The sequence below is a fragment of the Micromys minutus genome (genome assembly GCF_963924665.1).
Source record: "Micromys minutus genome assembly, chromosome: 28".
NCBI lineage: Eukaryota > Metazoa > Chordata > Mammalia > Rodentia > Muridae > Micromys > Micromys minutus.
Genome location: NC_137963.1, coordinates 22,761,746 through 22,772,107, shown reverse-complemented (window position 1 = coordinate 22,772,107; position 10,362 = coordinate 22,761,746). Strand labels below are relative to the sequence as shown.

The following is a 10,362-nucleotide window of genomic DNA, read 5'->3' as shown; positions in this document are numbered from 1 at the left end:
TTGAAAATCTTTAATTTCTTTCTTTATTTCTTCTTTGACCATGCTATTGTTGAGTAGAACATTGTTCAGCTTCCATGTGTATATGGGTTTTTATTGTCTTTGTTGTTATTAATGACCACCCTTAGTCCATGGTGATCTGATAGGATGCATGGGAGTATTTCAATCTTCTTATATCTATTGAGGCTTGTTTTGTGACAGATTATATGGTCAATTTTGGAAAAGGTGTTGGGAGGTGCTGAGAAGAAATTGTATCCTTTTGTTTTAGGTTGAAATGTTCTATAGATGTCTATTAATTCCAGTTGGCTCATAACCTCTGCTAGTTTCACTGCCTCTCCGTTCAGTTTCTGTTTCCATGACCTGTCCATTGATGAGCGTGGGGTGTGAAGTCTCCCACTATTATTGAGTGTCAAGGAATGTATGTTTTGAGCTTTAGTAGGGTTTATTTTATGGATATGGGTGCTCTTAAATTTGGAGCTTATATTTTAGGATTGAGAATTCATCCTGATACATTTTCCCTGTAATGAGTAAAAGTGTCGTTCTTTAGCTTTTTTGATAACTTTGGTTGAAAGTCAACTTTATTCAATATTAGAATGGCTACTCCAGCTTGTTCCTTGGGGCAGTTTACTTGGATTGTTTTTTCTCAGCCTTTAACTCTGAGGTTGTGTCTGTCTTTGTCTCTGAGATTAGTTTACTGTATGCAGCAAAATGCTAGATTCTGTTTATGTATCCAGTCTGACAGTCTATGTCTCTTTATTGGAGAATTGAGTCCATTTATGTTAATAGATATTAAGGAATAGTGATTGTTGTTTCCTGCTATTTTTTTCTGTTAGAGGTAGAATTATGTCTGTGTGTCTTTCTTCTTTGGTTTTCTAGCTTAATTATTTTCTTGCTTTTTCGAGGGTGTAATTTCTCTTGTTGTGTTGGGTTTTCCATCTATTATTCTTTGTAGGGCTTGATTTGTGTTCAGATACTGTGTAAATTAATGTTGTCCTAGAATATCTTGGTGTCTCCATCTATGGTGATTGAGAGTTTTGCTGGATATAGTAACCTGGGCTGACATTTTTGTTCTCTTAGAGTCTGTATGATGTCTGTCTAGGATCTTCTAGCTTTCATAGTCTCTGTTGAGCAGTCAGGTGTAATTCTGATTGGTCTGCTTTTATATGTTACATGTCTTTTTGTTCTTACTGCTTTTAGTATCTTTCTTTGTTTTGAACACTTGGTGTTTTGACTATCATGTGTTGGGAAGAATTTCTTTATTGGTCCAATCTGTTTGGGGTTCTGTAGGCTTCTTTTATGCTCATGGTCATCTCATTCGTAAGGGTAGGGATGTTTTCTTCTACAATTTTGTTGAAGATATTTACTGTGCCTCTTAGTTGATATTTTTCTCCCTCTTATATTCCTATTATCCTTAGGTTTGGTCTTCTCATAGTGTCCTGGATCTCCTGGACTATTTGTGTTAGGAGCTTTTTGGTTTTTGCATCTTCTCTGACTGTTTTGTCTATGCTTTCAATGTTGTCTTAGGCCCTTGAGATTCTCTCTTCCATCTATTGTAGTCTGTTGGTGATGCTTGCATCTGTGACTCCTAATTTCTTTTTTAGGTTTTCTCTCTCCAGGGTTGTCTCTTTTTGTGTTTTCTTTATTGTTTTTATTTCCACTTTCAATTCCTTCATCTGTTTGGTTGTGTTTTCCTGTAAGGTTCTTTGAGTGCTTTTTGTGTTTCCTCCTTAAAAGCTTCTATTTGTTTCTGTGTGTTCTCCTGTAATTATTTAAGGGAATTATTCGTGTTCTTCTCCAAGATCTCCATCACCATTGTGAAGTATGCTTTCAAGTCTGAGTCTTTTTTTTTCTGGAGTGTTTGGCAATCTGCTACTTGCTGTGGTGGGAGAGATAGGTTCTGATACTGCCAGGTTATCTTGGTTTCCATTGCTTAAGTTCTTTGGCTTTCCTCTTGCCATCTTGTCATCTGTGGTTATATGTGGTCTTTTTGTCAGTGACTGGCACCTGTCTCTTCCGTGGATCTGAAGGCCTGTGGGCTCAGAAAAAGAATTGCTTCCGAGTGTTTGGCTTTTTGTGGGTGAGCAATGAGTTCTGATGGTAGGTACCCAGTGAGCTCAGGTGTGGGAGCTCTTGTGAGGCTGTTCTGGGAGCCCAGTCCTTTGCCCCCTGGTCCTGAGAACTAGTGGTGGGGACCCGGCTCTTTCTCCAGGCCAAAAAGCACCCTTTTCCATTGAGTACAGCACTCTCTTCTCACTGTGCACTCACGGTGTGCCCTCCCTGGGCCTATGTGTCAGGTTCACTGCTGGTCCAGGTCTAAAAACACCTTTGGAGCTGATATTCCAGTACTGCCTTTCTTAGGCAGATCAAGATTCTCTCTGACACAGGCCTGGGCACCATTGCCAAGCAGTCTCTGTATTCTGGGTACTCACTGTGCCACCTCACCAAGCTTGTGCCCCAGGTTATCTGCTGGTCCAGGTAGAAGAGCGCCTGGGTGTCTGGTCCACAATCACAGCCTTTTCACGCAGATCCTGATACCCCATTACTGTGGGCCTGAAAGGAACCTTTGCCACAAGCACTGCTGCCAAGTGCTCTCTTTGCTCTGGGTGTTCACAACGCAGCTTCACCAGGTCTGTGCTCCAGGTTATCTACTGGTTCAAGTGGAAGATCACCTGGGTATCTCTCAGTAGTTTTCTATGCTTAGACGTACCACAGTTTGTTTACTCAGCCACTTCTTAGAAGGCATTTTGGTTGTTCATAAATAAAGCTGCTATATATGTTTCTGTGCAGGTTTTTATGCAGGGTGCACATGTTCAGGTCGGCTGGCTAAATACTTGCTAATTGTTGCATTGTATGGCAAGACTAAGCTTAGCTTTATGGTAACCTGCTGTTTTCTAAATTGGCCATACTATTTTTACAACCCATCAGCAAGAAATGAAGGTTCTTGATATTCTTTATCCTCAGCAGTAGTTGGTATTATCTGGGTTTGAGTGAAAGCCATTCCAACTGGTGTGCAGCAGAAACTTGTTTTACCGTGTAGTTCCCCAACTACAAAAGATAATAGCCATTTCACAAGCTTTCCTCCTATGTTCCAAGTTTAATCATGAGGCCTTTGCTTTGGTTGTTGTTAACTTTAAAACTTTATGTATATGTATGTATGTGAGTATGTGCATGTATATGAATATGATATATGTGTAAGTATGTGATGTATGTATGTATATATGTATATAATATGTGCATATGTATAAGATGTATATGTACATGTATGTGTGTATGTTTTGGATCAAGATGATTTCTGTTAATTGCCAACTTGATAGAATCTAGAATCACCTGGGAAGTGGGCCTTGGGGTGTCTTTTGTTTTCTTATGGATTTTAGTTTTGTCATTATAGAGAAGAAAATGCCCAAACCTTCAGTAAAAAATTAATTATAACAATATAATATTAACAATAGTAACTGCATGTTTAATGACCCTTGAACTTAGTGTTCACACAATTCAGCTGTGATGATGAGCAATTTTATGTGATAACTTGGTTAGACTATTCATTTATTTAATAAAATGTTAATATAGGTGTTTTGCATATATTTTGTAGATAGAGGTAATATTTTAGGTGAGTTGAGTTTACCAGTGAGGTATGTTTCTTGGAGAACATAGAGAGATGTATCTAACTAGCTTTCCTTCCTTCCTTCTTTTCTTCCTTTCTTCCCTCTTTCCCTCCCTCCCTCTCTCTCTCCCTCAAAGATTTATTTATTTTATGTATATGAGTACACTGTCGCTGACTTCAGACACACCAAAAGAGGGCATCGGATCCCATTACAGATGGTTGTGAGCCACCATGTGGTTGCTGAGAATTGAACTCAGGACCTCTGGAAGAGCAGTCAGTGCTCTTAACCACTGAGCCATCTCTCTTGCCCTTTTAAATCCAGTTGAGTAATCTTTTCTCTTTATTGGGGGAAGTTGAGGCTACTAAAACTTTGGCTATTATTGAGAGTTCTTTATTAAGTTTTTATTTTTGAGGATGGTTGATCTATTTAGTTGGATTATTTTTCCTCTTTTCTTCTCCCCTGCTAGTGTCTGAGTTTTGCTGGCTCGCTATGTTGGAAGTGATGAGTTTCTCCCTAACTCCTTTGTTCAACTTTTCTTCTCTCAAAAGTGCTCTTGTAATTGAGGTTGTTTCCTCTGCTGTGTGTAGTGTCTTCTGCATTGCTGGCTAGGTAATCACAGATGGTCTTACCCTGTCCTTTCCTGAAATGAGCTTATTTCACCATTAGTTTTAGAGGTTTTGCTGGCTATAACACCCTGAATTGACTGCTATAGTTGGATTGCCTCAACTGGCCAGCTCTAAGTAATGGCACGGAGGCTTTTTATTATATATGAAAGCTTAGAACTTATAGCTTAGGCTTGTCCCCAACTAACTTGTATAACTTAATAAGCTATTTATACTATTCTGTGAAGTCTTAAGTTAAGTCTCTTGGTCATTTCTCAGAATTCTCAGATACTGTGGTCATGCTTTATCTTTCTAACTGATGTTTGAGAATGGCTTTTCTTCAATTTTATGCTCTATTTCTGGTATTCTGTCGTCTGTTTTTGTTGAGTAACTGCTGATGTATTCTAACTTCTTTTTTTAAATTAGATTTTACACACATACACACATACACACACACACACACACACACACACACACACACACACACACACACAACTGCTGCCTTTTCCACCTGTATTGCTGATGCTTGTGTCCGTTTTGCTGGTGTTTTCTTCTGCGCTGCCAACTTTCTTTTCCAAGTCTTGATTGATTTTATCTGCCTATTTGTGTCTTCTGTGAGGTCATTGATCATTTTCATTAGTAAACTTCTGTGATTCTTTTACCTATCCCAGTCTTTCAATCCCGTGAATGAAGGGTTTTGCTCATCTATTGGTTTTGGGGGGAAGGATCTTCTTGTTGAGCTGCCTACTCTGGACGGCTCGGTTTCTAGCACCACATTTGGAAGAGTCTTCTGCTTCTTCTCCTCTCTCTGAGGAGCCATGCAACTGAAGCTGTGTTAAACGTGGCTTTCCTTCCATGCATTACCTATCCCTCTTTCTGTAGCTGCAAGATATTCATCTCATCCTTGCTTTCCTTAGCTCCTTTTCTTGTTGCTGTGATAATATACCTTGTGGGGTGGGGGTGGGGGAAGCAACTTAAGAAGGGTTATTTCTTTAGCTTACATTCTAATATGACCTATTGTGGTGTGAAAGTGAAAGCAGCCAGAGCTTAAAGCAGCCTGTCACTTTGTATCTGCAGCAGAAGAAGACAGGGATGAACAAAGGAATGTTAGTGTTCAGCCCACCTCTTCCATTCCCACAGTCCAGGCTCTCCTGCCAGATGGATGCTACAGTGAGTTTTCCTAATCTACTAGAGATTCTAGGGTTTGTCAAGTTGACAATGAACAGTAGCCATCATACTACCTTAACAAATTTCTGAAGCTCTTCTTTTTTCTGTGCTTGCAACATTTTAAAATTTACTTTACTCCTTAACTTAGTTACCTGGAGGGAGTTTCTGGTCTATCTTTTTTTTTTTTTTCTTGGTGTGGAACATTTTACTTCTCCTAGAAACACTCAGAGTTTAGCTTGTGGGAAATAACTTTAATCCCAGAATTGAATATTTTCTACTCATATATCCTGCTTTGAATTAGGAAATGATATTGTCATTTATTTCACTACAAGGAAAGTATTACAAAATATTGAAAGGAAAATATTAAAAAATGATTAAAACACAAAAGTCAAGATGAAAAACTTTTTCTCCAGAATCCTCTAGTCTGGTGCCCATGGCTCATGAGTCGAAAAAAGGAAAAAAGACCTCACTGACAGAATTCCCAACTCAGAAAGAGGAAGAGAGGGAGGAGATGGTGGTGTCACAGAGAGGGGGGAGTGGGAGGAGATGGTGTGTCAGAGTGGGGAAGAGAGGGAGAAGATGGTGTGTCACAGAGAGGGGGAGAGAGAGAGAAGATGGTGTGTCACAGAGAGGGGGAGAGAGGAGATGGTGTGTCACAGAGAGGGGGAGAGAGAGAGGAGATGGTGTGTCACAGAGAGGGGGAGAGAGAGAGGAGATAGTGTGTCACAGAGAGGGGAGGAGAGGGAAGAGATGGTGTGTCACAGAGAGGGGAGGAGAGGGAAGAGATGGTGTGTCACAGAGAGGGGAGGAGAGGGAAGAGATGGTGTGTCACAGAGTGGGGAAGAGAGGGAGGAGATCGTGTGTCACAGAGAGGGGAGGAGAGGGAAGAGATGGTCTGTCACAGAGATGGGGAAGAGAGGAAAGAGATGTTGTGTCACAGAGAGGGGAGAGATGGAAAAGATCGTGTGTCACAGAGTGGGGGAGAGATAGAGGATATTGTGTGTTACATAAAGGGGGAGCAGAGGGAGGAGATGGTGTGTCACAGAAAGGGGGGAGAGGAAGGTAATGGTGTATCAGAGAGTTGGAGAAAGGGAAGAGATGATGTCACAGAGAAGGATGAGATGATTTGTCATAGAGACGGGAGTAGATGGTGGTGTTACAGAGAGGGGAGGAGAGGGATTAGATGGTGTGTCACAGAGAGGGGGAGAGAGGAAAGAGATGGTGTGTCACAGAGAGGGGAGGAGAGGGATTAGATGGTATGTCACAGAGAAGGGAGGAGAGGGATGGGATGGTGATGTCACAGAGAGAAAAGGAGACAAAGGAGATGGAGTGTCACTCAGAGGGGGAAGGAGAAAAAAGATGGTGTGTCATAGAGAGGAAAGGAGAGGGAGGAGATGGTGTGTCACAGAGAGGGGTATAGAGGAAAGAGATGGTGTGTTACAGAGAGGGGGAGAGAGGGGGGAGATCGTGTGTCACAGAGAGGGGAGGAGAGGGATTAGATGGTGTGTCACAGAGTGGGGGAGAGAGGTAGGAGATGGTGGTGTTACGGAGAGGGGAGGAGAGGGATCGGATGGCGGTGTCGGGGAAACAGGGTCAGCTGTAGTGGTTCCCATCCTGGTCTATTTAGAGAAACACCTCGTGTGGGGAATCCTGGCAGGCAGACATCAGGAGGCTCTTGGAACTGGCCTTGGAAAAGACCTGGCAGTGGATGTTTCTCTTCACTCTAAGGTTAACAAGAACCTCTTGTTCCACAAACCAGTCCTCTGAACAGAACCCTGAACAGAAGGAAACTGTCGCAGCAGCCCTTCCATCTCTTCCATAAAGGCTTCATAAACATTGTCCTTAGTTTGTACTGACTCAGGATCTGATGAATCAGATCTGGGGGCTGCTTTGGCAACGGGCACAGCAGAGTCATCCCCCGACCTTTTTTGGGGAACAGCAGTAGCCCCCTTATTCTCACGAAGCACCCTCAGTGCAGTGGGCACAAACCGTGTGACCCAGTCTTGGGATTAGTGATCTGGAGTTTGGAACTGATGGTCGCTGTGGCTTTCTTCTCTGTGGTGGCCGCACTTGCGTCATCTGCCTTCAGTCACTGAGACTGGGTAGGGCACTCAACACCCCTGGGTTGGGCAAGGGAGCTGGTGGGGGAAAGGCCAGTTGGGGCTGGTCCAAGAGAAAGAACCAAGGGTGGGTGCATCATGCCAGATTGAGGAAGAGGGGTACCTGGAGGTGCAGGAGGGAGTAGCCTTGGTGGGAGTCCTTGAGGAGGGGACCTATGGGGCAGACCTGGGCAAGTGTCAGGAGGTCGGCCTGGTGGAGGTCCTGGAGGTAAAAGTGATGGTAAAGGCCCTCAGATTCCTGGCATTCCAAGTGGCCGCAGGATCGGAGGAGCTCCTGGACGTGGCACAGGAGGAAGGCCTGTAGGTGGTCCAGGAGGCTGTGGGGGTGGGGCAGGTGATGGTCCAAGAGGTGGTGGTCCTGGCATGGGAGGTGCTTGTATCTGAGGAGCCTGCTGCTGTGAAGAGGCTTCAGGTGCGCGCCATCAGAGAGGAAATCTTTATTCTGCTCATGCGATTGCATCTCTACTTCAGAATTATCCGAATCGTAGTCTTCCTTCTCTGAAAATTCTTCCACTTCCTGTCCTTCCTTAGGGATTTCCTGACCTGCCATTCGAAGCTTCGTGGCTTGAAGTGGAGTCAGCTCCTTCATCTTCCTCTTCTTCCTTGGTTCCCCAGGCATATGCACATCGGACGCTCAGACCTGACTTCTCAGCCTTGTCACGCTCATTGTCATCCCCATCACTCTCTGCATCTGCTCTGTCAGTGTCGCTGTCCTCAGTACTGTCGTCATGCGTATCCTGATCCATGTCCTCAGGATAGCACGTCGTCTTCACTGGTGCCGGACATGACGTCATCATGTTCACTGAGCACGTTCTGGGCTGACAGCCTGTCTTCATCTCGCCTCTGAGGGGGTGTCTCCCACGTCACGGCCACGTCACGGCCGTACGTCTGCAGAGCTTGTGGAGGAGGTGGGGCAGGTGGAGGGACAGGGGGTTTTCTGCCAGGGCGCAAACGTGGAACACCATGTCCCAGGAGAGGAAGAATAGAAACTGCTCGAGTTGGAGGCCCATATGCTGAGGTTTTCTTCAGGATGGAGGGTGGCTGGGCACAGGAAGAGGAATGTCCTGGATCAAGATGTTGGAAGTGGCATGCGGCACTTCTGGCAACGGGGTGTTCTCTACTTCCTCATGCTGAGCGCTCTTGACGGCATCAACGTATTGGCTCAGTTGAGCTCTCTTCTGTTTACACTCTATTTCTAGCTTTCTCAATTCTTTGTAAATATCTGGGTTTTCTTTTTCATAAAGCCGTAGAATTCATTCAAAGGTTCAGTGCTTTCTCACTTAGCTGTGGCTGTTGCACACTGGGTTAAACTCCATTTCATCCAGTTTCTCCAGGGGTCAGATAATCTGGAATCTTTCTTCTTCAAAACTGCAGCTCAGACCATCATGCGTTGTTTTCTGCTTTTTGTTTCCAATTCTCTTTTCTGGGCTTCCTTTTGAGCTCAGTCTGTGGGGTTCATAAACTCTTGCTGGAGGATGTTGATCTTTGCCCCATGTTGACAATTTATATGGTTTACTTCTTTATTAAAAAAGAGGTGTATAGACCAGCTCCACGGCAGTGGTCAGCAGCTATGAACGGAGGCCCAACGATAGCAGTTGCTCAGTCCCACGAGGCAGGCGGGGAAGAAGAGAGCAGAAGTTAACTCTTAAGTGTTCTTATTGGGAACCAAATGCTCTGCTCCAGTTCCTCTGTACTGAACATTGCTCTACTTTGAACTGTAACTCCAAAGGACTTACTGTGTGTAGAGATACACAGTAACCTAGCACTGAAGGTTAACACAGACATTTCCTGTTGGGACTGATATTCATAGGTATCCCTGCCTTCTGACCTCTACTGTCATTGTAGCCCTCAGGGTCCTGCCTGTCCAGTTGACTTTACACAGAGAGGTTACCTTTCATAACGAGGTTGATCTTGTTTAATCAGTTTGGAGGCCTAAGAACTGAGCTAGTTCATCCATGGAACAATAGCTTCTTCCTCAAGATTACATATCAACCACTGCCCAAGTTTCCAGCCTTCCATACACGTTTTGAACATGCCAACTTCATAGAAGTTTAAGGCAATTCCCTAAAATAAATATCTCGCTGTGCATATGTATGTTCCCATCTTTGGTTCACCCATATTCACCAATCAAAGAGAACAGAGTTGCGAGGAACAAATTGAATCAAGAATATAAAAGACTTGCAAACAAAACATACATAAAAAGAGATTTAAAGACATAGAAGGATATCGCACATTCATGTGATGGCAGGCTTCACATTGCTAGAATAGCCATACTTCCCGAACAAAGCAATACAAGGATTTAATACAATCCCAATCAAAACATTAGTAAATTATTTTTGCAGTAATAGTAAAATCAGTGTTAAATTCACATGGAGGCTATGCATGGGCTCAACCTCATGGACATGTCAGAGGCTGATCTGCTTTACTACTAACAAGTACTGGATCTGCCGGTACTAAGTTCCCAAATAACACTCAATTTCTCAGCATTATCAGCTCGTTACACAAGGTGACTACACTAAGCCACTTCTATCATGGAAGGGGCAACATTGTGCTCTTAGCAGAATAGACACATTCTCTAGATACAGATTTGACATCCTTGCAAATAGTACTTCTAACGAAACTCTCATCCATGCATAGAATGCCTTACACCATCATGGTTTTCCCCGTAGCACTGTTTCTGATTAAGAAACCTATTCCATAAAGAATCAAACGTAACAATAAGCCATGGTCACAGGATGTCCATGATCCTCTCATATCTTCTCTTTTGCCTTCAGCTTGTTCACAGGCCTCAGTTTCAAGCATCTCACAAATTTTGTAGGAAGAGCACATATCAGATGGCACTCAGGGCACCCTATGTAACATTTTCAAACTGGG

At 43.4% G+C, this 10,362-nt stretch overlaps 1 pseudogene across 1 annotated transcript; it reads right to left on the bottom strand.

The window, feature by feature from the left end:
• Window positions 1-7,086: 7,086 nt before the first annotated feature.
• LOC308438714 (WW domain-binding protein 11-like) lies at window positions 7,087-8,982 on the bottom strand (annotated as a pseudogene). The gene has a single exon. The product of its transcript is annotated as a WW domain-binding protein 11-like (transcript).
• Between the last annotated feature and the right edge of the window lie 1,380 nt (window positions 8,983-10,362).